Below are 27379 nucleotides of genomic sequence, written 5' to 3' on the forward strand. Positions count from 1 at the left end.
CATACATATATACTACATACATACTACATGTATACTACATTCATACAACATACATACATACATACATGCTATATATATACTACATATATACTACATTCATACAACATACATAAATAGCACATACATACTACATATCTACTACATTCACACAGCATACATACATACTACATATATACTACATAAATACTACATTCATACAACATACATACATACTACATACATGCTACATATATACTACATTCATACAACATACATACTACATACTACATACATGCTACATATATACTACATTCATACAACATACATATATACTACATTCATACAACATACATACATACTACATACTACATACATGCTACATACATACTACATTCATACAACATACATACATAGTACATACTACATACATACATACATGCAATATGCTACAGACAAACAACATACATACATACTACATACTGCATACATACTACATACATACTGCATACAATACATTCATACAATACATACATAGACATACAGTACATATAACATAGAGTACATATTTACCATCATTTGTCACTTTGATCCCCGAAGCCAGTGTCATCTGTGGAAAAATCTGAAAATAACAAACAAGCCATATACTCCCTGATCCGCAGAAATCCACGCATGTCCCATGCTGATCTCCCATGGAGAACAGCAGCATCAGCTGATGCGACCGCTCTCTATGGGACTCCAGGAATCCAGTGACGGGATGTAGGTATCCTTCCGCACTGTATTCCTCCGCCACTGTAAAAAAATAGTCCCTGGTCTCACTTTATGGCAAAAGCTGTGTGGGAACTTTCTCACACAGCAATGCCAAAAGTGAGACTAGGGACTATTTTTTTACAGTGACAGAGGAATACAGTGCGGAAGGATACCTACCTCCCGTCATTGGATAATTGAAGCCCCTAGAGAGTGGTCGCATCAGCTGATGCTGCTGTTCTCCACGGGAAATCGGCGTGGGACCCTCGTGGATTTCTGCGGATCAGGGAGTATATGACTTGTTTGTTATTTTGATATTTTTTCATAGATGACACTGGCTTCGGGGATCAAAGTGACAAGTGATGGTGAGTTTGTACTCTATGTTATATGTACTGTATGTCTATGTATGTATTGTATGAATGTATTGTATGCAGTATGTATGTAGTATGTATGCAGTATTTAGTATGTATGTATGTTGTATGTCTGTAGCATGTTGTATGTATGTAGTATGTACTAAGTATGTATGTTGTATGAATGTAGTATATATGAAGCATGTATGTAGTATGTAGTATGTATGTATGTTGTATGAATGTAGTATATATGTAGCATGTATGTAGTATGTAGTATGTATGTTGTATGAATGTAGTATATATGAAGTATGTATGTAGTATGCATGTATGTTGTATGAATGTAGTATATATGTAGCATGTATGTAGTATGTAGTATATACACTCACTGGCCACTTTATTAGGTACACCTGTCCAACTGTGTGTTAAGACTTAATTTCTAATCAGCCAATCACATGACGGCAACTCAGTGCATTTAGGCATGTAGACATGGTCAAGACAATCTCCTGCATTTCAAACCGAGCATCAGTATGGGGAAGAAAGGTGATTTGAGTGCCTTTGAACGTGGCATGATTGTTGGTGCCAGAAGGGCTGGTCTGAGAATTTCAGAAACTGCTGATCTACTGGGATTTTCACGCACAACCATCTCTAGGGTTTACAGAGAATGGTCCGAAAAAGAAAAAAAATCCAGTGAGCGGCAGTTCTGTGGCCGGAAATGCCATGTTGATGCCAGAGGTCAGAGGAGAATGGGCAGACTGGTTCGAGCTGATAGAAAGGCAACAGTGACTCAAATTGCCACCCGTTACAACCAAGGTAGGCAGAAGAGCATCTCTGAACGCACAGTGCGTCGAACTTTGAGGCAGATGGGCTACAGCAGCAGAAGACCACACTGGGTACCACTCCTCTCAGCTAAGAACAGGAAACTGAGGCTACAATTTGCACAAGCTCATCGAAATTGGACAGTAGAAGATTGGAAAAACGTTGCCTGGTCTGATGAGTCTCGATTTCTGCTGCGACATTCGGATGGTAGGGTCAGAATTTGGCGTAAACAACATGAAAGCATGGATCCATCCTGCCTTGTATCAACGGTTCAGGCTGGTGGTGGTGGTGTCATGGTGTGGGGAATTTTTTCTTGGCACTCTTTGGGCCCCTTGGTACCAATTGAGCATCGTTGCAACGCCACAGCCTACCTGAGTATTGTTGCTGACCATGTCCATCCCTTTATGACCACAATGTACCCAACATCTGATGGCTACTTTCAGCAGGATAATGCGCCATGTCATAAAGCTCGAATCATCTCAGATTGGTTTCTTGAACATGACAATGAGTTCACTGTACTCAAATGGCCTCCTCAGTCACCAGATCTCAATCCAATAGAGCATCTTTGGGGTGAGGTGGAATGGGAGATTCGCATCAGGGATGTGCAGCCGACAAATCTGCGCCAACTGTGTGATGCCATCATGTCAATATGGTCCAAAATCTCTGAGGAATGCTTCCAGCACCTTGTTGAATCTCTGCCACGAAGAATTGAGGCAGTTCTGAAGGCAAAAGGGGGTCCAACCCCTTACTAGCATGGTGTACCTAATAAAGTGGCCAGTGAGTGTATGTATGTTGTATGAATGTAGTATATATGTAGCATGTATGTAGTATGTAGTATGTATGTTGTATGAATGTAGTATATATGAAGTATGTATGTAGTATGTATGTTGCATGAAAGTAGTATATATGTAGTATGTATGTAGTATGTTTTTTTTTTTTTACATTCAACACATTAGCCAGATGATGGGACTACTACTGTCCCATCATTGGCTAATGTGTCAATCACTGTCATTGTAGCAGGCATCGCCCGATGGGACTTGTAGTCCATCGGACGATGCCTGCACACACACAAGACCCCTGGCAGGCCCGCACAGACCACCGGCAGCCGGCACAGGCCCCCGGCAGCCGGCACAGGCCCCCGAGAGGCCCGTACAGACCACCGGCAGCCGACACAGGCCCCCGTCAGCCGGCACAGACCACCGACAGCCGGCACAGGCCCCCGAGAGGCCCGTACAGACCACCGGCAGCCAGCACAGGCCCCCGACAGCCGGCACAGGCCCCCGAGAGGCCCGTACAGACGACCGACAGCCGGCACGGGCCCCCGAGAGGCCCGTACAGACCTCCGGCAGCTGGCACAGGCCCCCGACAGGCCTGTACAGACCCCCAAGAGGCCCGTACAGACCCTCAACAGTTGGCACAGACCCCCGCAGACCGCGCATCATGATGTGCACAGACCGCGCATCATGATGACATCATTTCAGCAGCCAATCACAGCCACAACAGTGGCTCATTGCATTATGGGGACTTCCGATTCCGGTATCCGATATTGAAAAAATATCGGTACTCGGTATCGGAATTCCGATACAGCGAATATCGGCCGATACCCGATACTTGCGGTATCGGAATGCTCAACACTAGTGATCACGCTTCAAAAGTTTGGCAATTTCAAGACTGCTGCATCCCTCGGCAAGACTTCTCACAATTTTTGACTCTTCAAAGTCTGTCAAATCTCTCTTCTGACCCATTTTGCCAAAGAAAAGGAAGTTACCTAATAATTAAGCACACTTTATATAGGGTGTTGATGTCATTAGACCACACCCCTCCTCATTACAGAGATGCAAATCACCTGATTTACATAATTGGCACTTGGCTTTCAAGCCTATACAGCTTGGAGTAGGTCAACATGTATAAAAAGGATGATGTGATCAAAATACTCATTTTCCTTATAATTCTGCACACAGTGTATAGGCCCATCATACACTGGAGCATCATCCATGGGGCCTATCATATACTGCAGCATCATATGGGGCCCATTATATATGGAGCATTATATAGGCCCATTATACAATGGAGCATCATCCATTGGGCCCATCATATACTGGAGCATCATATGGGGTTCATTATTTATGGGGCATCATATAGGATATGAAGCATTATATGGAGCACATATGGGGCCTATTCTGTATGGAGCATTATATGGAGCCCATTCTGTATGGAGCAATATATGGGGCCCATCACATACTGTATGGAGCTTTATATGCGACTCATTATACTGTATGGAGCAATATGTGGGGCTCATTCTACTCTATGGGGACCATCCTATACTGTATGGCACATTATATGGGGACCATCATATACTGTGGCATTATGTGGAGCTCATCATATACTGTATGGAACATTATATGGGACCAATTATTCTGTATGAAGCAATATATGGGGCTCATTATTCTGTATGGCGCACTATGTGGTGGCCATAATACTATATGGAGGAATATACTGTCCGGTTTTTGAGCTATTGTAGAATTCAAAATAGATATCAGTCATGTAATGTAAGAAGTGAAGTATTTGTCATTGTACTATACCTATATTTCTCTGCCATATTACAGCATCATGAATTGTAGTATGTGTTAAAGGGGTCCATTGGCACTCTTTCGCCCGGGGCACACGAAAACCTGGAGCCAGCCCTACCCCCCACAACTTTAGCCGAATAACCCCCAGTTTTCATTGCGTAACTATTATTATAAAGTAAATTAAGCTTGACAAACTTAAGTAATAAGAATTGATGTTGTTGGCATTGAAATTTGCACTGTAGGTGAGTTTACTGTTCTCCACTCCCAGCCGACTTTGCTGCCCCATTGACTTGCATTGGGTTTCGTGTTTTAGTCGGACCTCCGACTTTTCCCGATAGTCGGCCGATTTCATTCGAAACCCGACCCGACCCTAAAAAAGGCAAAGTCGCTCATCTCTAATTCCCATGCATTCTCCTTTTTCTTGTCCTCCTCCTCCTCTAATCCGAAACTATCCCTCCTCCAGCACATATATGTACATTAAATTCAGCTAACAGCAGTGCTAATAGGGAATAGAATAGATGTAAACCTGAAAAGGACTTTTAATTGTATGTGGCAGCATCAACGACGGTAAAGCAATAACCCCTGACCCCCTCTAATATGCTATCCCTACTCCTGCAGCTAACCCTAAATGAATTGCAGCTAAGAGCAGTATTATTATAGAATAAAGCCTATTTAAATTGGCCCTGATTTTGGTTGTATGTGGCAGAACCAATACTGTAAAACAATAATCCTATACTAGTTGCCTCTAAAACGCTATCCCTACTCCAGCAGCTAACCCTACACTAATTGCAGCTAAAACTGTTGGCTTAATGTTGCACCAGCAGGTACTGTAATGCTATAAAACACTGTACCATCTCCAGCAGAAACTCTCTCTACACTATTTCCGGGTACTATACGCCAGACTTAGCGTCACTGGGTCTTATATAGACCAATGATGCTATGCAGCCTGACAATCACAATAATACCAGTAGCCAATATGGCTACGGCACTACCATGATTGGCAGGCAATCCCTGTATATTTAGAAGCTGAAAATCAGGCACCAAACATGCAGGGTGGAAAATCGAACATGGTAATCAAGTGCCTGGATACTCAATCGAGTACCGAGTGTTTGAGCACCAGAATACTCAATTGAGTGCCGAGCAGTGCGGAGCACACTCGCCATTCATTACATGTAACATTTATTATGCCAGAGCCTAATAGTAGACATTCATTAAGCTGAGAATAACTTCTCCGTAAAAGGAAATTACTGGGGAAAAACATGCTGATAAGAGAATTCGAATTGGTCTGACCCATTCATCTCCACAGCGGAAACAAAGTTATGAAAATATCTAATAAATACTGTATTTCAGTTGTTCATCATTTTCAGGATCTCTATTTGTTATTTATATTTTTTATGCACCAAGGTATCAAAATGATAGGTAGACAGAGTTCTGCTCATAAGTGAAACATAAGCACATCCAGCATTTGCAATTCTCGGTGACATAAATACATATGTTGCACAAATAATAAGGCATCCCACATCTGAAATACCAAATGTGTTTTTGTGAAGAGAATCACAGCTTGCCTTGATCCACACTGATCATTAAGAAATAAACAAAATCACATCCTAGTAAAATGCAATTTTATTTTAGCGTACTGCAAATGCCGTTAAAATGAATATTTTGCAACATGCAGTATTCTATTAAATCGTGCCAATCCATCACATCACAGCTGACAATCTAAAAGAAGAGGTGTCAATAAGGTTCATGGACCGCATACTATGTGAAAAGTGCTGTATATATAAATAGAGTTGAGAGAAACGGGTCGGTCAAATTCAAAAATCACCGACTTTCGCCAAAGTCGGGTTTCATGAAACGAAACCCGACCATAGCGTTTCAAATTATGCGTCCAGCGCCTTTTTTCAGCCAATGATAGAGGACACACACTGTGGGCAACACGATGACATGTGCAGCGGCCACCACCATCTTAGAGAAGGGCATTGAAGTCATTGGCTGGCTTTGGGTGGCGTCACAGGGGCTATAAAAGGCAGTGACCGCCGACCGCTATCTTACTTCTGCCGATCTTAGTACACTGATGAGGGGCAACACCCCGAAACAGCTGTCTGTGGATGGATACCTGGCCTTGGTATTTCCCTTCATATCTGTGAACTCGTAAAGAGCTGGATATTGACTTAAAGGGCCACTTAATATGGTGGTAATGGTGGTTTCCGAAAGGAGCCACCCCTTGGCTGGGTCCTTCCCTGGAGGAAGATCTGGCTAGTCCCGTGCTTGAGACTCTTAAATGAGGCTCCACGGACTTTATTTGTATATTCATATTTCCCAGGGAGCATTGCACCTAGGATTTCACTGATTGAGTGCCTTTGCCGGCTGCCGCAGTGTTTTCTTTGACTGGTCTCCCTGAGGTCAGTGATTGTTTCGTGATTTTGGTCTACTAGGCATTGCTCCCACCTAGCCAGAATCCTACTCCACACTGATGAGGGGCAACACCCCGAAACAGCTGTCTGTGGATACTTGGCCTTGGTATTTCCCTTGTCATATCTGTGAACTCGTAAAGAGCTGGATATTGACATAAAGGGACACTTAATATGGTGGTAATAGTGGTTTCTGAAAGGAGCCACCCCTTGGCTGGGTCCTTCCCTGGAGGAAGATCTGGCTAGTCCCGTGTTTGAGACTCTTAAATGAGGCTCCACGGACTTTATTTGTATGATCTTAGTACAGGGAGATGTGCTGCTGCTGATGCTGAATAGGGAGAGCGTTAGGCAGGAAAGAAGAAAAAAAAATAGCTTCTGCTGCTAGTGCTTTTCACTGCACAGTTAGTGTGCAGTGAAAGTGGAGGATTTTAGTTGTGTGCAGCAGCGCTGGTGCTGCCTTTTAAGGCTACCTGATAGCTGCATTGGTGTGTGCACACTGCTGTTCAAATTGCTTTTTTCAAAGCACTCCAACTTTTATTATTTTGTTCTGCTCATTTACCGAGCGTTCATTTTTTCACACACCATATAGCGGTGTACGCTCCTCACAAAGTACCGTGTACCGGCTGGGATCACGGACAAATACAAGCTATCTGGGTGTGACTCTGGAAAACCAAGCCGAGGTGATTTGCCAGTTTTCCAGACCTACACCGTATAGAGCTGTCAGCTTTGCAAACAGTTTAGTATATGTGCTGTTTGATTACGGTCCAAACTATACAGAAACAGCATGTGTCACTCCGTATGAACATAGCCTGAGATTTACCATCTCCCATACAGACACCGGATAGCGGTGTACGCTCCTCACACAGTACCGTGTACCGGCTGGGATCACGGACAAATACAAGCTCTCTGTGTGACTCTGGGAAAACAAGCCGAGGCGATTTGCCAGTTTTCCAGACCTGCACTGTATAGAACTGTCGGCTTTGCAAACAGTTTAGTATATGTGCTGTTTGATAACGGTCCAAACTATACAGAGACAGCGGGTGTGTGTGACACTCTTTAAATACATATACAGAGATTGTTAGTTGCAAAAAAAATGTATCCAGCTGTACACTTCTGATACAGTACTGTATATCTGCTTGTTGTATTATGGTAAAATACATACTTGGAGAGCGTCTGTGACTAACAAAAAATATACATAGATTTAATTTTTTTAATACACCTTACACAGCTGGATGCTCCTGATACAGTACCATCTCTCTGCTGGTATTTTGGGTACATTTTCCCAAACATGAGGAAGTATGGTGGAAGAGGCCGAGGACGTGGGCAGGGGGGCACGGCTGATACTGATGGTGGTGCATCGGCTGGTTCTGGCAAAAGCACAAGAGCAGCTAAGGCAGGAGGTGTTGAGCCTGCATCATTGTCTGGCCCAAGAAGGCCTGTAAGGTTACCTTTTCTTGGAGTAGGAAAACCGCTTTTAAAGCCAGAGCATCAGGAATAGGTTTTGACATACATTGCCGAAACAGCCACCAGCTCTATTGCCTCCTCTTCTGAACATCCAAAACCTGCAAGCACGGAGTCGTCAGTGCAGGGTTCTGGTCAGGAATAACACCTTTCCTTGTGTATTTCACCCCCACCAAAAGTGAAGGATGCTGCAGCCGACACTTCAGATTACTCTATGGAGCTCTTTTCACATACCATGCCTTGGTTATCCAGTCAAATCCTGAATTCCCCTGTCCAAGATGAATCTGACATAGAGTGCACTGATGCACAGCCACTGCTAGATGATTCTGCTGGCACATTGACCCAGAGCACTACATTGCCCTCGCACTCTACTGAGCCAGAATCTGACCCTGATGAAACTCAGGTGCCCCTTCCCGCATACTATACCACCTTACATGGTGACACAGAGGAAGGTAAATAGGAAGGTGCAGATGACTTTGAAGAGGAGGTGATGGATGACCCAGTTCTTGACCCAGATTGGCATCCATTGGGGGAGGAGGGTGGCACCGGCAATAGTTCAGATAAGGAAAAGGATCCGCAGCAGGCATTGACATTGCAGCAGCAGTTATCTGGCAGGCCCGTAGCTGTCCAAAAACGTGGACCAAAAAATAAAAGTTGCAGGACAGCTTGGCCAGACTGTCAAGTTAGCAGAGCGTGCAAGTCCAGAAAATGTCTACCTTAGTAGGAAGAGTGCAGTGTGGCACTTCTTTGTCCAAAATCCTACTGATGAGGCAAAGGTTACCTGTAAGAAGTGCGGAAGGACCTTTATCCGAGGTAAACAACTCAGAAATTTGAATACCAGTTGCATGCTTAGACATTTAACCAACATGCACTAGCAAGCATGGATGGACTACAAAACATCAGGTAGCACATGTACACCTGCTCCGACTAAAGGTAGCCAGCAACTCTCCATCACTTCCCCCACTGTAACACCACTGCCACCCTTAATCACACCACCAGCACAAAATGTTCAGGTGTCGTCGCAAGGCCAAAGCACTCAGGGAATCACAATGGTTTTGCAACACAACACTGAATCTAGGCCATCAACACCAATAACATCACCAACCCACTCTCACTCCGTCCAGTCCATCGCTAGTTCCCCCATATGCAGCTCTCCAGTACAGCTCACCCTACCAGACACTCTGAGTAGGGCAAGAAAGTACTCATCTTCTCATCCGCATACACTGTGTTTGAATGCCTACATTGACAAACTAATCTCATTATAGATGAGGCCCTACCGTTTGGTTGAAAGCAAAGCTTTCCGCGAGCTCATGGCATGCGCTGTCCCACGCTATGACTTACCCAGTTGGCACTTCTTTTCTTGAAAAGCCATCCCAGCCCTCCACCTGCATGTGAAAGACCGCATTTTTCATGCCCTCAAGCAATCAGTGAGTGGAAAGGTGCACCTCACAACAGATGCATGGTCCAGTAGGCATGGCCAGGGCCATTACGTGTCCATCACTGTGCACTGGGTTAATGTGGTGGATGCAGGCTCCACAGGGCACAGCAGTGGTGGAACAGTGCTGCCTAGCCCAAGGTATAGGAAACAGTTGGCTGTAGGCTTTCGAGCCTCCTCCTCCTCCACTATAAGCAAAAGCTCATCCACAGAGCTCAGTCGCATGAGCACTCCATCCGCAGCTGGCAGTGTTGCACACGAGATGTCCCACTATCGAACAGCTAGTGGTAAGCGTCAGCAGGCTGTGTTAAAGATGATGTGTTTGGGCGACAACAGACACACCGCGGAGGTACTGGCTGACTACTTGCAGCAACTAACTGAGTCATTGCTGGGCAGTCTACATCTTGAGCCAGGCAAGGTAGTCTGTGATAACGGCTGTAATTTTGTGGTAGCCATAAGCCTTGCAAAACTCACACACAAACCTTGCCTGGCTCACACCTTGAACCTGGTGGTGCAGTGCTTCCTTAATAATTATCCGGAGTTAACATCCCTGCTCCACAAGGTGCGAAGACTGTGCTCGCACATCCGTCGCTCGCCCGTACACTCCAGTCGTATGCAGAAGCTGCAGCGATTGCTCCACCTCCCCAAGCACCTCCTAATTATAGACGTTGCAGCAAGGTGGAACTCCACCCTGCACATGGATGAGAGGCTGTGCGAACAGAGGCAGGCTGTTATGCATTTGTGGGAGGATACACGGGCAGGCAGTTGGAGGGCAGACATGGAATTGTCGGGTGTGCAGTGGTCAAAGCTGAAAGACCTCTGTAAAGTCCTTCAGTGTTTTGAGGAATGCACACGGCTGGTACGCGCTGATGATGCCATCATTAGCATCAGCATCCCACTTATGCGTCTGCTCATGCAAAGTTTGATGCACATTAAGGAACAGGCGTCTGCAGCGGAGGAGAAACAGGAGGAGGAGGAGGGAAGCCTTGCTGACAGTCAGCCATTGTCTGGTCAGGAAACTGTTCTGGACGAGGTGGAGGAAGAAGAGGAAGAGGAGGAGGAGGGGGATGACTATTTTGGGCAGGAGGATGCTTCTCATGGGGCAAGAAAAAATGTTGGCGTTTCAAGGTCAGGTACAGGGTTTGTGCGTGACTGTAGGGTTGTGGATTTTCCAGAAAGTGCTCCTCCACCCAGCAGTGGCAGTGCATTATTGAGACCTGGAACATTGGCACACATGTGCGATTATGCCTTGCGGATCCTAAAAAGGGACCCCCGCATTGCCAAAATGATGAAGGATGACTACTACTGGCTGGCCAGCATCCTCGATCCACGCTACAAGGGCAAATTACACAACATCATGCCACAGGAGAACCTAGAGATAATATTGGCTAACAAACAAGCAACTCTGGTAAACCGTTTGTTTGAGACTTTCCCAGCACACAGCAGCGGTGCTGTTTCTCCCATGAGCCGTAGTGGGCACAATGGAAGAGGTGTTCATGGTGCACACAGCCGAAGTGGCGTTGGAGACAGGGGTTTCATGACCATGTTGTGGACTGATTTCTCAAGTACAACTCACATGACAGCTAATACTGCATCGATTCAAAGTTACAGGAGACAGCAGTTGTCAACTATGGTTACAAACTACTTCTCCTCCCATATCGATGTTCTCCCTTACAGGTCATTCCCCTTTGACTATTGGGCCTCTAAACTGGACACCTGGCCTGAATTGGCACAATATGCTTTAGAGGAGCTCGCTTGCCCTGCTGCTAGTGTGTTATCTGAAAGAGTCTTCAGTGCTGCTGGATCATTCCTGACAGAAAAAATGACCCGTCTGTCGACCCAAAATATTGATGATTTAACTTTCATTAAAATGAACCATGCATGGGTTTCCAAGGATTTTGTCCCACCTTCCCCTGATGACACCTAGGTTGCCAGAAAACTGCCTCGCTTTTGTTCTCCTCTTCCTCTGACTTGCCCAATTCTGCCATTTATAGCTGCTGAATGTCCAGCCTATACATCAACATATGCCATTTTTTAAACCTCCGTAACTAGGCAGTCCCCCCCAAGGGCTGGGGTTAACACCTGGTGCACCCGGGCAAGTGCCATTGCTCTGAACAGGTGGATGGGCCCACTGATGGCCGACTGCACTGGCACAGGGCCCCTCATAGTACAACACAGTGTCTCTGATGGTGGGGGGGCCACATGCCATCAGACACACCAGCATACTATGAGGGGCACTGTGCCAGTACCATCGCTCACGAGTGTGCCCCCCCTGCTTGGTCATGGCCACAGCACTTGCAAGTTGCAATACTTACCTCTCTGTGCTCCACCGCTGTGTTGTCTGGGCAGTTAAATCCTTCACAGGGGCGGCCAATAGAAATTTGGTGTGTTGATCGATGATGGTTAAGATGTAGCTATGGCTTGTCCTGCTGGCCTCTACCTTCAGATGATCATTGGCTACCATTTGTAATGGACGTCAACTCACAATCGGATGCAGTGGTGCTTTATGACCAGCTTTCACAGTTTTCCTAGTCACAGACGTGTGACATTCCTGCCACCATTTTCCAATGTCTCCTCTCATGCCAATCTAATAGAATTGCCTATGGCCTGTTGTTTCTGTCTCTTGCCCTCCAAAATGCTCAGACACAACATGATAGGCAGTGAGGACCATTTGATGGAGACGAGTAACGGTGATGTGATCCACACTACTGCGATAAAGCTATCCTTTCTTCACAAAGAAGCGTTTTCACTGTCTCCACAGACACAGTAATTGAGGGTCTGCATTGCCTCTGCAACATCTACCGTGAGGTTTTCCCGCGATGAGTAATTCCCAAATTTCTGCAAACAATCGACTTTCCGTCTGTACTTTTATCCATGTAGTTTGCAGTAGTGGAGAGTCTGGACTGGCTTACTGAAATTGAAAAATATACGAAGATTTAAAAGTACCACAACACTGTATACTCGTGTACGCCTCGAATACCTTTCCCTTTCTCTACTTTTTAAATTATGGTGTAATACATACTGAGCCTGTGAGTGTCTGTGTCTGACTCCGGAAGTGTATACGGAAATTTACAATTACCCCTAGACTGGATACACCTGGTATGTGCTGATACAGTACCTTTGTTCAAAATGTTTTAGTAAGGTATCCTCCATAGTGAGTGAGCGTGTGTGGTTTCCACCTTCTATATAGATGGTGAATCGGAGATACCAATTTTTACTCTATACTAGATACAGCTTGATTCTTGTTATACAGAACCTTTGGTCAACATTTAGTGTTACGGTCACATCCATACTGAGTAAGCGTCTGAGAGTGACTACGGGACTATGTATATGGAGATTTTAATTGAATCCTATATTATATATACTTGCTATCTTGTTATCCAGTACCTTTTTAATAACATTTTTTATTATGGTCAAACCCTGACTGAGTGAGCGTGTGAGGGTGACTCTGGAAATATAAACGGAGATTTCAAATTTGGCCCACACTGATTACAGCAGTACGCTTCTGATACAGTAACCTTTTTTGCTATTTAGTTTCAGGTGTAATCCATAATGAGCCTGTGAACGTCTGTCTGTTACTCCGAAAATATATTTGGAGATTTAAGATTACCCCAACACTGTATACAGCTGTACGCTTGTGTTACATTACCCATTTACAGCTTCTCATATTCTTGTGTAATCCATACTGGGCCTGAGAGTGTTTGTGTCTGCCTCCTGAAATATATACGGAGATTCAGAATGTTTACACTATACTATATATACCTTGTATCTAGTGATACTGAACCCTTTTTCAACATGTTATTTTATTGGGTAATCCATACTGAACCTGTGAGCATCTGTGTATGACTCATGAAATATATATGGAGATTTACTGTTATCTGTTGACTGTATAGAGCTGTACGCTTCTGATACAGTACCATATATCTGCTGGTATTTTGGGTCCATTTTAAAAAACATGAGGAAGTATGGTGGAAGAGGACGTGGACGTGAGCGTGGGGGGCCACCTGTTAGTGATGGTGGTGGTGATGCGTCTGCTGGTAGTGCCAAAAACACAATAGCAGCTAGGGCAGGAGGTATTGAGCCTGCGTCATGGTGTAGCTCTGGAAGGCCTGTAAGGCTCCCTTTTATGGGAATAGATAGACTGCATTTAAAGCCAGAGCATCAGGAACTGGTGTTGACTTACATTGGTTAAACAGCCTCCAGCTTTATCGCCTACTGTTCTGAAGTTTAAAAAAAAATAAGCACTGAGTCGTCAGTGCAGGCTTCTGGTCAGGAGCAACCCCTTTCCTTGTGTCCTTCACCCACATCAAAAGTGAAGGATGCGGCAGCACACCCTTAAGACAACTCCATGGAGCTCTTTTCACATACCATGCCTCAGTTCATTAAAAATGGGGCTCATCATATACTGGAGCATTCCAAATGGGGGACATCAAACACTGGAGCAGCATTTACAGGGCCCATTATACACTGGAGAATTAGAAATGGAGCACATTATATATGGAGCATTAGTAGGGCCCATCATACACTGGAGCATCATTCATGAAGCCCATCATATTCTTGAGCATTCCAAATGGGGGACATCAGACACTGGAGCAGCATTTACGGGGCCCATTATACACTGGAGCATTACAAATGGAGCCCACTATATATGGAACATTATTAGGGCCCATCATACACTGGAGCATCGTCCATAGGGACTATCATATACTGTGGCATTATGTAGAGCTCATCATATACTGTATGGAACATTATTATTCTGTATGGAGACATATATGGGGCTCATTATTCTGTATGGCGCACAATGTGGTGGCCATAATACTGTATGGAGTAATACACTGTCCTTTTTTTGAGCTATTGTAGAATTTATAATAGATCAGTCATGTCATGTAAGCAGTGAAGTATTTGTCATTGTACTATACCTATATTTCTGTGCCGTATCGGAGCATCATGAGTTGTGGTATGAGTTAAAGGGGCGCACTGACACTCTTTGGCCCAGGGCACACAAAAACCTGGAGCCATCCCTACCCCCCCCACAACTTTAGCCAAATAACCCCCAGTTTTCAATGCGTAACTATTATTATGAAGTAAATTAAGGTTGACAAGCTTCAGTAATAAGAATTGATGTTTTTGGCATTGAAATGGGCACTGTAGGTGTGTTTACTGTCCTCCACTCCCTGCCGACTTTGCTTCCCCATTGACTTGCATTGGGTTTCGTGTTTCAGTCGGACCTCTGATTTTTCCCTATAGTCGGCCGATTTCGTTCGACCCGACTAAAAAAGGCAAAGTCACTCATCTCTATATATAAAGCTTTTACCATTTACTAGCCACATTAATATAATATAATAAGCAGACGGATAACTGTAATTGTTGATAAGTATTGTACTTTATGTGAAAAGCGAGTCCTAAGAGATTGGTATTCAACAAACTATATGTGATTTATTTAAGTCTTTGTATTCAATCTCACTTGGTCAGGCTACACACAATTATCCTTGTAAAATCAGTTACTTAAAGCATAAATGATTACAGAACAATGTATAGGAAAGATGTAGTGTATATCTTTGTACAGAATAATGTAATATTCTTGAATGAGTAGATGAATACTTCTAAGTTAACTGTACTTTTCAATTAGCTAACTCTTTGATTATAAAATATTATATTTGATAGACTTATCAATAAAAAAAGTCAGGGGAAGTCTATTGCTTCAAGGAGGGAAAAAGGAGCTTCATACAAAAATCCAGAGTTCAGCAGTAAATTCTACTCAAACTTTGTGGGTCACAAATGAAATTTAGTGGGGGGCATGGCTTAAGCGCTGAAGATGGTGGCAGCTTGAGCGCTGGGCTCCTGTACAGTCATCCCAATAAAGCGACCCTCACGGTGCAACAGAAGACCTTTACCCCAGAGTACCTGAAAAAAATATCCACATACCCCTGAGGACCATCTACCTCCATTTCCAGAGAACTTGAGGAGCTATTTATAGAGTTACAGAACCCTGAAGTCGGCGGTGGTGAGAGAAAAGAAGTGGCGGGAAAAGCCTGCTCACCAGCTAACAGGGAATTACCTCACACGCAGAATTACCTCACACGCAGTGGCGACGAAGCAACAAGATCCAGGAAGCGGCTGTGAGTCGGGTCTGTGGTAAAGAAAGGACTGAGGGACCTGTGGAAGAAAGCAGTGCTCTGGAGACACTGAGCGCGGCAAGACAAAAGGAGAAGCCAGAGACCGGACATAAGGCAGGAAAATGGCAGTGACACCTGCTGAATAAGAAGGGCCAGAGGGGCGGTGAGTGGCAGCAGCAGAGGCATAACTGAGAGACTGACATTAATCCCCTGTAAATAAACGACAGAAGGGGAAACAGCTTGGCTGCTTCAGAGTACAATTCTATTGTTAAACCTAGGGTCAGGCAGTGATTGATAAACCATACAATTAAAACTGGTGACCCTGAGGTACAGTAGGAGATACATAGTAACTGGTTTGGGAGGCAGAAATCAGCCTGATTCAGCGTGAGCCAGAGGTCAGCGATATAACTGGACTGAGATAACTAGTATAACACAGCCATACTGTGTTGAATTCATATATTCTATAAACTCCTCATCGTCCCTGGTATATTTACTTATATGTGCTTAATAGATCAAGCAGTTAAATAGAGAAAGATATTATTTACAACACTGCCATCTGTTGCAGAAGGATAACATTGAAGTCCTTCTAATTTCTTCGAACTGAACTGTTATTATAGTACTTATATAGTGCCTTTTTATATATACAGTGACTAACTTACTTATTGAAGGATTGCTTTCTCCTAATAAGCGAAATAAGTAATAACCCCCTTCCCGCTGTGGTCAAAACATTTATTCTGAAGAAAACCATTGAGTTCCTAGGAATTATATGTGGGGTTAAATTTACTGTTGGAACTATAAGATTTTTTAGGACTGTGACTTGCTAAATTGTTTTCAGAAGGAAGACCCTATAAAATAGCTCATTCTGTGAACCTGCGACAGGAGCCTTGTAAATGGAAACTGGGGCCAATAGAGTTAAATCCACAAAAAAGAGAGACTGCTCCACTGCTAGGGCTTCAAAATTCTGGGGTCCCAATAATACAAGTCCAACATCAGATTCTTTAAAGTCTATTAACTCCTTTAGGTCCAGATCTCCTATAAAAAATGGAAATATGACCTCTAACTCCCTCAAAAAAAATTTATATATGACATCTTACAGTAAAGTGATTCAATAAGGGCTGAACCAAAGACCTCTGGACCCAAAATCTCAAAATGAGACACAAGGTCCCCCACAAACGCAAGCTCTATAGATATTAATGTAGGGGGGCAGATATCTTTGGAGGAGGAGATGGACAGCTCTAAGTCATATAAAAGGATGGGACCAGAGGAGGCATCTTTGGGAGGCAGCCCTCGAGAAACGGGTTCAACCTGTGCATCGCATAGTTGCTCCCCCAACCGTAGTCCTACTAAACCACCACCAAAAAGGGGGTGCCCGGAGTCTACTGGCTTAGCAGATCCTTCATTTTTACCAATCAATTTTGATAAGTTTTTGACATCGAACAAGGTAGCTACTGAGGGATTCATAGCTAATTTCTGCAAAGCCCTGACTGAGTCTATTAGACTCGACTTTGAGGCGAGCAAAGACTCCCTACAAGACGTATGTAGGAGCTTCACACAGAGGTTTGAAAGCAATGAGGCAAGAATAATAAAAGTGGAAAATAAATCAGAATCCCTGACAAAAGAAAATTTGGAATTAAAAATGAAGCTCCTATCCCTGAGATCAAAAATAACTGACTTAGAAGATAAGAGCAGAAGAAATAATATTAAGATCAGGGGAATTCCAGAAAATGTCTTGCAGAATGACCTTGCAGATTACACCAAGTCCCTTTTTTAAAAAAACAGCTCCTTCTCTATCTGAGCTACAGCTAACTATAGACAGGATCCACAGGCTGCCGCGTCCACGAGGCATCACCACTGACAAACCGCGAGATAATATCTTGTGCTTACATTTTTTCCAAACGAAAGAACTAATCTTGAAATCCATTAGAGAATAGGGGTCCTTCCCACCTCCATATAACAACCTCAAAATTTACTCGGATTTCTCAAAAGCCACAATGGAGGCTAGAAAGGCTTTTGGAGAAGTAACGTCCAAACATAGAGAATTGGAAACCCCCTATAGATGGGGATTCCCGACTAAATTACTGATTTGGCACAAGGGAAAGAATATCCCTCTATTTACAATAGAAGAGGGTTTAGACTTTGCACACTACCTCCAAGAAGAACTAGCCCACAAAGATAAGGGATGAACATTATGCCTTAATCTCTTCATAGGTATGGTCTACATGCCTTTAGTCTTATTACGTATAGTGTTGGGGTGACTGGGCGGGTTCTTTGCCACAATTCTTGTTTGTTCCCCCAAAACTAGAGAGAGGTCACACTGGAGGTGTGATCCCTCAGGAGAGCTCTACTCGAGTTGAACAAAGTTTTGTTTGAAATATTACTGAGCAGGTTAAGGCTTAGTTAAGAAAGTCTTTGATATTCTTCTTTGATTGTTCACATCCAGACTGTAATTTATAACTTGTAGGAACGTAGGCAGCAAATATGAAAGTAAAAATTCTATCATACAACGTTAGAGGCTTAAATAGCCCGTACAAACGCTTTGCCACTTGGAAAGAGATAAAACAAACACAGGCTGATATTATTTGCCTCCAGTAGGTCAAGTTAGCCAGGGATGGCCACCTTTACTTCCAACACAAAAACTACCCCCACATGTACAAATCACTTAATGACAAAAAAAGGGCAGGGGTTACCACAACTATAAGCTAAGATATCCCATTCCAACTGATCAGTGAGGAGATTGATCCTCAGGGTAGATTCCACATCCTGATTTGCAGCCTAAATTGTTAAATATGTACAATAGTCAATGTGTATGCTCCAAGTAAGAGACAATTTCCCTTCTTTAATAAACTTATTAAATAAATAGAAGCCGCCAAGAGGGGAGAGCAACTAATAGTAGGGGATTTCAATGTAGTGCCAAATGGAAATATGGATTCCTCGTCTACCATACGTCATTTGGCTCCAACTCTAAATAACTGGATCACCCAAAATGAACTTTTCGATGTCTTTAGATGTCTCAATTCAACCTCACGAGAATTTACACATTATTCTGATGTGCATAAAACATAATCCAGAACTGATCTCTTCTTAACTAATATTTTCTCATTACCCCAATTCAAAAAGCGTGAAATACTAAACAAATCATTCTCTGACCACTCCCCAGTTATGGGGGAATTTATTCTAGGTCCCCCGATAAAAAATACATTTCTTTGGAAAACCAACCTGACATTGCTAAAAATCCCAGAATATAGAGAGATAACTAGGAATACTATTGATAACTACTTCCTTGAAAACTCCTCATCAGATGTTGACCCATTTATACTATGGAAAGCGCACAAAGTGGTCATTAGGGGTTGCTTAATGCAACTTTCAGCTAGGCATAAAAAAAAAGACGGGAAAAAATTTCCCACCTGCAATCCCAAATAAAAATAAAAGAGGATCAACAAAATAAATCTGACTATCCATCTCATGCCATTCACTTAGAACTGATGAAGCTAAGGCAGGAACTTAGGGTGGACCTCTTAACAGAGTATGACTCAATTATTCGGGCATCCAAATCTAATGCTTATACATCCACGAATAAGCCAACTAGATGCATGCTTAACAAACTAAAGCAAGAACGCATACATAGAAGAATAGAGAAAATTAGATCTTCCTCAGGAATCTTAAACACCATACTTCGGACATTGCAGATGTATTTGCAGAATATTTTACAAAGGTTTATAATCTAAAGTCTGACTCTGCAATGCCTAGCCCAGATCAAGCTGCCATAGACTCTTTCTTCTCTGATCTAAACCTTCCACAGATAACTCCCTCAGATTTAGGGCAATTAAATTCACCTTTCAGTGTGAAAGAAATAGCAGGCACAATAACCAAACTTAAATCACTGAAGTCTCCCGGCCCAGATGGATTTATAAACGAATATTTTAAAATATTCTCAGATATTATTTCACCTCATTTGAAAACCCTTTTTGACCATGCCTCGAATTTAGAAGCATTCCCTGCAGACATGTTGGAAGCATCTATAATAATGATACCAAAAGAAACTGGAGACATGGAAAAAGTCCAAAATTTCAGACCCATATCGCTAATAAATGGTGATATTAAGTTATATGCCAAAGTCCTTGCAGGGCGTCTAAAAAATATCATGCCTTACCTGGTTAGAAAAGACCAAATTGGCTTCGAAAAATTATAAATTTGCTTAATCTGATAAAGATATCAAACATCCCCTCTATGCTCGTAAGTCTAGATGCAGAAAAACCATTCGATAGATTGAATTGGCAGTATCTATAAACTTCTTTATTTAATTTTGGCTTTGATAATAAACCTATCTCCTCAATATTTTCCCTGTATTCTCAACCGAATGCAAGAATTTATATTAACAACCATCTATCTACGCAATTCCACATCTCAAATGGCACTAGGCAGGGCTGTCCTTTATCACCCTTACTATTTGCCCTTGCGGTTGAGCCCCTGCCTGAAAAAATTAGGAGTCATAATTCTATATCTGGCATCAAAACACAGCAATGTCAGCATAAGATTAGACTTTTTGCTGATGACCTTATCATTTCAATCTCAGATCCAATAAACTCAATAAAACTTTGACCCATGTCCTAGACCGATTCTCAAAAGTTTCTTACTTTAAGATCAATGCAGAGAAATAAAAAATTCTACCCTTCAATCTAAATAACACGGTAATTGAAAAAATCAAAAAGCAATCCAATTTTGTATGGGAAGAAAAGGGAATTACTTATTTGGGTATCACTATTACCACTAAACTTAAATCCATTATCCCCACCAATATAGATAACCTTATTAAAACTATTTCCAAAGATTTTCATAGATTCAAAACTCATGACCTGACCCTACTAGGAAAAATTTTAGTGGGTAAGGTCTTCATCTTACCAAAAATTCTTTATTTATTTAGAACTATCCCTTTAAACATACATGTCTCGTTTATAACAAAAAATCAGAATTTAATTCAGCTCTTTGTATGGAAAAATAAAAAGGCAAGGATTGCAGCGGATATTTTATACAAAACAAAGAGACATGACGGACTCGCTTTGCCCAATATCTGGTCATACTACCAAGCGACACTCATCAAACTCAGTCAGGATTGGTTCAAAGAGAGTTCTCATCCGGCATGGCTGGATATAGAAAGAGCCCAAATAAATTATAATTCCATTCCAAAACTTCTTTTCAGTTACTTATTGGAATCTCGGCAGAAGTAGCACCACCATCCAATCCTCCAGGCCATATTCTCGGCTTGGAACATTCTGAATAAGCTACATAGGAAAGAGAATAAGGAGGATATGATTAGAAGACTCCCTCTCTCCTTCTTGGCCCAGATTTACAATTTCTCAATACCAGATACCTGGGATGAGGTATGCATAAAAAAAAGTTGGAGACTTATGGGATGGGAAAGAGTTTAGTACTTTTAGTGAGCTTAAAACCAAATATCATCTGCCCTCATCAGAAATATATTCTTTTTTCACGGTAAAAGAGAATATAAAAAAGCTGTTACGCAGCAGGGCTAAGAATCTGGAAATTGTCTCTTCATTACTAGTTAATATTAATCATAAGTTTAAATGGAGTATTAAAAATTTCTACTCACATTTTAACAAAGATACATCCTTTTCGAAAAACAATTATATGCACAAATGGAAGCTTGATTTAAATATTATAGTTCAACCAGAACAATGGGAGTACGCCATTAGGCATACCTATTAGTCTACTATTTCTATGGCCTTACAGGAGTCCTTTTATAAAGTCATGAATAGATGGTACTATACGCCTATACGGCTATCCCATATTAATCAGGAGTAGAGTTGAGCGAAAAGGGTCGAAAAAATTCAAAAGTCCCCGACTTTTGGCAAATCATGAAACGAAACCCGACCCTAGGATGAGGTCGGCCACGAGGTCGGCGACTTACGCGCCAAAGTCGCGTTTCAAAAGTTTGTTTTGCGCTCTTTTTCAGGCAATCAGGATCCACGGACACTGTGGGCAACGTGATGACATAGGCACGGGTCACCACCATCTTTCAGAAGGGCATGCAAGTGATTGGCTTGCTTTGGTGGGCGTCACAGGGGGTATAAAAGGGCGTGCACGCCGACCGCCATCTTACTTCTGCCGACCTCAGTATAGGGAGAGGTTGCTGCTGATTCTGTAGGGAGAGCGTTAGGCAGGGAAGAAGACCAAAAAACTGCTTCTGCTGCTAGCGATTTGGCCTGCACAACACACCAGTCACTGTGTGTGCAGTGCAAGGGGAGGCTATATAGTGGTGTATCAGTGGTGTTGGTTGTTGGGCTGCCTTCTAAGGCTTCCTGACAGGCTGGCATTGCTGTTTACCCACTGCTCCGCAAACTGCTTTTTTAAAAGCAATCCAATCTCCCTTATCCTCTAGTCACTTTGGTCACAGCTGTGCCATCGAGCCTGTCACATCGCGCTCAGATATTCATTGGGCCTCAAACTGCTTTTTTAAAAGCAATCCCAATTTTTTTTTTTGTCCTGCTGAGAAGAAAAAAAAACTGCTTCTGCTGCTGATAGCAATTTGGCCTGCACAACACACCAGTCACTGTGTGCAGTGCAAGGGGAGGCTATATAGTGGTGTATCAGTGGTGTTGGTTGTTGGGCTGCCTTTTAAGGCTTCCTGACAGGCTGGCATTGCTGTTTACCCACTGCTCCGCAAACTGCTTTTTTAAAAGCAATCCAATCTCCCTTATCCTCTAGTCACTTAGGTCACAGCTGTGCCATCGAGCTTGTCACATAGCGCTCAGATATTCATTGGGCCTCACACAATCCAAAAGTGTCCAGTGTCCAAAAGTGTGTGCAGAGATTCAAACTCTCACTTATCCTCTAGTCACTTACGTCACAGCTGTGCCATCGAGCTTGTCACATAGCGCTCAGATATTCATTGGGCCTCACACAATCCAAAAGTGTCCAGTGTCCAAAAGTGTGTGCAGAGATTCAAAATCTCACTTATTCTCTAGTCACTTAGGTCACAGCTGTGCCATCGAGCCTGTCACATAGCGCTCAGATATTCATTGGGCCTCACACAATCCAAAAGTGTCCAGTGTCCAAAAGTTTGTGCAGAGATTCAAAATCTCACTTATTCTCTAGTCACTTAGGTCACAGCTGTGCCATCGAGCTTGTCACATAGCGCTCAGATATTCATTGGGCCTCACACAATCCAAAAGTGTCCAGTGTCCAAAAGTGTGTGCAGAGATTCAAACTCTCACTTATCCTCTAGTCACTTAGGTCACAGCTGTGCCATCGAGCTTGTCACATAGCGCTCAGATATTCATTGGGCCTCACACAATCCAAAAGTGTCCAGTGTCCAAAAGTGTGTGCAGAGATTCAAACTCTCACTTATCCTCTAGTCACTTAGGTCACAGCTGTGCCATCGAGCTTGTCACATAGCGCTCAGATATTCATTGGGCCTCACACAATCCAAAAGTGTCCAGTGTCCAAAAGTGTGTGCAGAGATTCAAAATCTCACTTATTCTCTAGTCACTTAGGTCACAGCTGTGCCATCGAGCTTGTCACATAGCGCTCAGATATTCATTGGGCCTCACACAATCCAAAAGTGTCCAGTGTCCATAAGTGTGTGCAGAGATTCAAACTCTCACTTATCCTCTAGTCACTTAGGTCACAGCTGTGCCATCGAGCTTGTCACATAGCGCTCAGATATTCATTGGGCCTCACACAATCCAAAAGTGTCCAGTGTCCAAAAGTGTGTGCAGAGATTCAAACTCTCACTTATCCTCTAGTCACTTAGGTCACAGCTGTGCCATCGAGCTTGTCACATAGCGCTCAGATATTCATTGGGCCTCACACAATCCAAAAGTGTCCAGTGTCCAAAAGTGTGTGCAGAGATTCAAACTTTCACTTATCATCTAGTCACTTAGGTCACAGCTGTGCCATCGAGCTTGTCACATAGCGCTCAGATATTAATTGGGCCTCACACAATCCAAAAGTGTCCAGTGTCCAAAAGTGTGTGCAGAGATTCAAAATCTCACTTATTCTCTAGTCACTTAGGTCACAGCTGTGCCATCTAGCCTGTCACATAGCGCTCAGATATCAGTGGGCCTCACACAATCCAAAAGTGTCCAGTGTCCAAAAGTGTGTGCAGAGATTCAAAATCTCACTTATTCTCTAGTCACTTAGGTCACAGCTGTGCCATCGAGCCTGTCACATAGTGCTCAGATATCAGTGGGCCTCACACAATCCAAAAGTGTCCAGTGTCCAAAAGTGTGTGCAGAAATTCAAAATCTCCCCTGTCCTATAGACACCTTGTTTTACATACTATATAGTTTGTTGGATTTTGTCTACATTTCTACCAAAAATGAGGAAGGCTGGTGGAAGAGGCCGTGGAATTGGGCGGGGTTTGGCAGCTGGTAATGATGGTGTTGGTGGTGGATCTGATGGTAGTGGCAAGAGCAAAATAGGACCGAATGCAGGAGGTGTTGAGCCTGCGTCATCGTCTGGCTACATAAGGCCTCGAACGCTTAGTTTTCTAGGAGTTGGCAAACCGCTTTTAAAGCCAGAGCATCAGGAAAAAGTTTTGTCTTACATTGCTGACTCAGCCTCCAGCTCTATCGCCTCCTCTTCTTCAGTTGTAAAAAGTAAAAGCACTGAGTCGTCATTGGAGGCTCATGTTCATGAACCACACCTTTCCTTGTGTCCTTCACCCCAACCAAGATTGAAGGATGACGCAGGCCATACTACTGATTACTCCATGGAGCTGTTTTCACATACCATGCCTGGATTATCAAGTGAAATGGTGAATTACCCAGGCCAAGATGAATCTGACATGGAGTGCACTGATGCACAGCCGCTGATGGATGATTCTGCTGGTACATTCACTCAGAGCACTACATTGTCCTCGCAGTGTACAGAGCCAGATTCTGACCCTGATGAGACTCTGGTGCCCCTTCCCGCACACTATACCACCATACACGGTGACACAGAGGAAGGTGCACATGACATAGAAGAGGAGGTGATGGGTGACCCAGTTGTTGACCCAGATTGGCATCCATTGGGGGAAGAGGGTGCTGCTTCCAATAGCTCAGATGAGGAGCATCCACAGCAGACATCGACATCGCAACAGCTGTTATCTGGCAGGCCCGGAGCACTCCAAAGACAGGTTCCAAACATCAAAAGAGTTGCTGGACAGCTTGTCCAGAGGGTCAAAAGATCACAGCGTGTTAGGCCGCAAAATGTCTGCCAAAGTAGGAAGAGTGCAGTGTGGCACTTTTTTGAACAAAATCCTCATGATCAGGCCAAGGTTATCTGTAAGAAGTGCGCAAAGACCTTTAGCCGAGGGAAAAATCTGAAAAATTTGAATACCAGTTGCATGCTTAGACATTTAACCAGCATGCACTTGCAAGCGTGGACACAACACCAAACCTCAAGTGCCATATGTGCAACTGATCACAACGAAGGTAGTCAGCAACGCTACATTGTTTCCCCCACTGTAAGCCCACCGGTTAGCACAGCAGCAAATGTTGAGGTGTCGTTGCAAGGCCACAGCAGTCAGGGAATCCCACTGTTATATCAACGAAAGACTGATTCTAGGCCATCAGAAAGAACACCAACTCCATCACCATCATCAACCCTCTCTCAGTCCTCCCTGTCCACCGCTACTTCCACCATATGCAGCTCTCAAGTCCAGCTCACCCTCCCAGACACTATGAGTAGGTCAAGAAAGTACTCAGTCTCTCATCCGCGTACACTGGGTTTGAACGCCCACATTGCCAAACTAATCTCGTTTGAGATGATGCCCTTTCGGTTGGTGGAAAGCACAGCTTTCCGCGAACTCATGGCCTATGCAGTACCACGCTATGACCTACCCAGTCGCAACTTCTTCTCTCGCAAAGCCATCCCAGCCCTCCACCATCATGTGAAAGACCGCATTGTCCATGCACTCAAGCAGTCAGTGAGCGGAAAGGTGCACCTCACAACTGATGCATGGTCCAGTCGGCATGGCCAGGGCCGTTACGTGTCCATCACTGCGCACTGGGTTAATGTGGTGGATGCAGGGTCCACAGGGGACAGCGGTGGTGGGACAGTGCTGCCTAGCCCACGGTATAGGAAACAGTTGGCTGTAGGCGTTCGACCCTCCTCCTCCTCCACCTCCTCCAGAAGCGAAAGCTCGTCCACAGAGCGCAGTCGTACGAGCACTCCATCTGCAGCTGCCACTGTTGCACACGATGTGTCCCCCTATCGAGCAGCTAGTGGAAAGCGTCAGCAGGCTGTGTTGCAGATGATGTGTTTGGGCGACAGACACAATGCCGAGGTGCTGGCCGAGTACTTGAAGCGACAAACTGAGTCATGGCTGGGCAGTGTACATCTTGAGGCAGGCAAGGTAGTTAGTGATAACGGCCGTAATTTTGTGGCAGCCATAGCCCTTTCAAAACTCAGCCACATACCTTGCTTGGCTCACACCTTGAACCTGGTGGTGCAGTGCTTCCTCAAAAATTATCCGGAGTTAACAGCCCTGCTCCAGAAGGTGCGAAGACTGTGCGCGCACATCCGCCGGTCACCTGTAGACTCCAGTCGTATGCAGAAGCTGCAGCGATTGCTCCACCTTCCCAACCACCGCCTCATTATTGACATTGCAACAAGGTGGAACTCCACCCTGCACATGGTGGAGCGGCTGTGCGAGCAGAGGCAGGCCATAATGCATTTGTGGGAGGATGCACGGCCAGGCACTTTGAGAGCAGACATGGAGTTGACAGGTGTGCAGTGGTCGAAGCTGAAAGACCTTTGTAAAGTCCTTCAGTGTTTTGAGGAATGCACACGGCTGGTAAGCGCAGACGATGCCATCCTAAGCATGAGCATCCCACTTATGCGTCTGCTCATGCAAACTTTGATGCACCTTAAGGAGCAGGCGTCTGCAGCCAATGTTGATGAGGAGGAAGAGGAGGAGGGAATCCTTGATGACATTCAGCCATTGTCTCCTCAGGGACCTCTCCTGGACGAGGTGGAGGAAGAAGAGGAGGAGGAGGAGGATGATGGGGATGATTACTTAGGGGAGGAGGATGCATCTCGTGGGGCAAGTGAAAATGTTGGCGTGGCAAGGTCTGGTACAGGGTTTGTGCGTGATTGGAGGGATGTGGATTTGCCAGAAAGTGCTCCTCCACCCAGCACTCGCAGTGCATCATTGACACCGGGAACATTGGCCCACATGTCAGATTATGCCTTGCAGATCCTAAAAAGGACCCCCGCATTGCCAAAATGATGAACGATGACGACTACTGGTTGGCCAGCATCCTGGATCCACGCTATAAAGGCAAATTACAAAACATCATGCCACAGGAGAACCTTGACCTAATATTGGCTAATAAACAAGCAACTCTGGTAAATCGGTTGCTTGAGGCATTCCCAGCACACAGCAGCGGTGATGGTTCTCACACGAGCCGTACGGGCCGGGGGCAGCTTGGCAGAGGTGTTCGTGGTGCACACAGCAGAAGTGGCGTTGGAGACAGGGGTTTCATGACAA

General features: G+C 44.1%; 1 protein-coding gene across 1 annotated transcript in view; it reads right to left on the reverse strand.

Moving 5' to 3' along the window:
* Nucleotides 1-27379, reverse strand: part of MLIP (muscular LMNA interacting protein) — a 422570-nt gene that overhangs the window by 312557 nt on the left and 82634 nt on the right. The gene's annotated exons all lie outside the window — the stretch shown is intronic.

The sequence above is a fragment of the Dendrobates tinctorius genome, unplaced genomic scaffold, assembly GCF_039654945.1.
Source record: "Dendrobates tinctorius isolate UK_male_01 unplaced genomic scaffold, ASM3965494v1 ptg000107l, whole genome shotgun sequence".
In the NCBI taxonomy this organism is placed as follows: domain Eukaryota; kingdom Metazoa; phylum Chordata; class Amphibia; order Anura; family Dendrobatidae; genus Dendrobates; species Dendrobates tinctorius.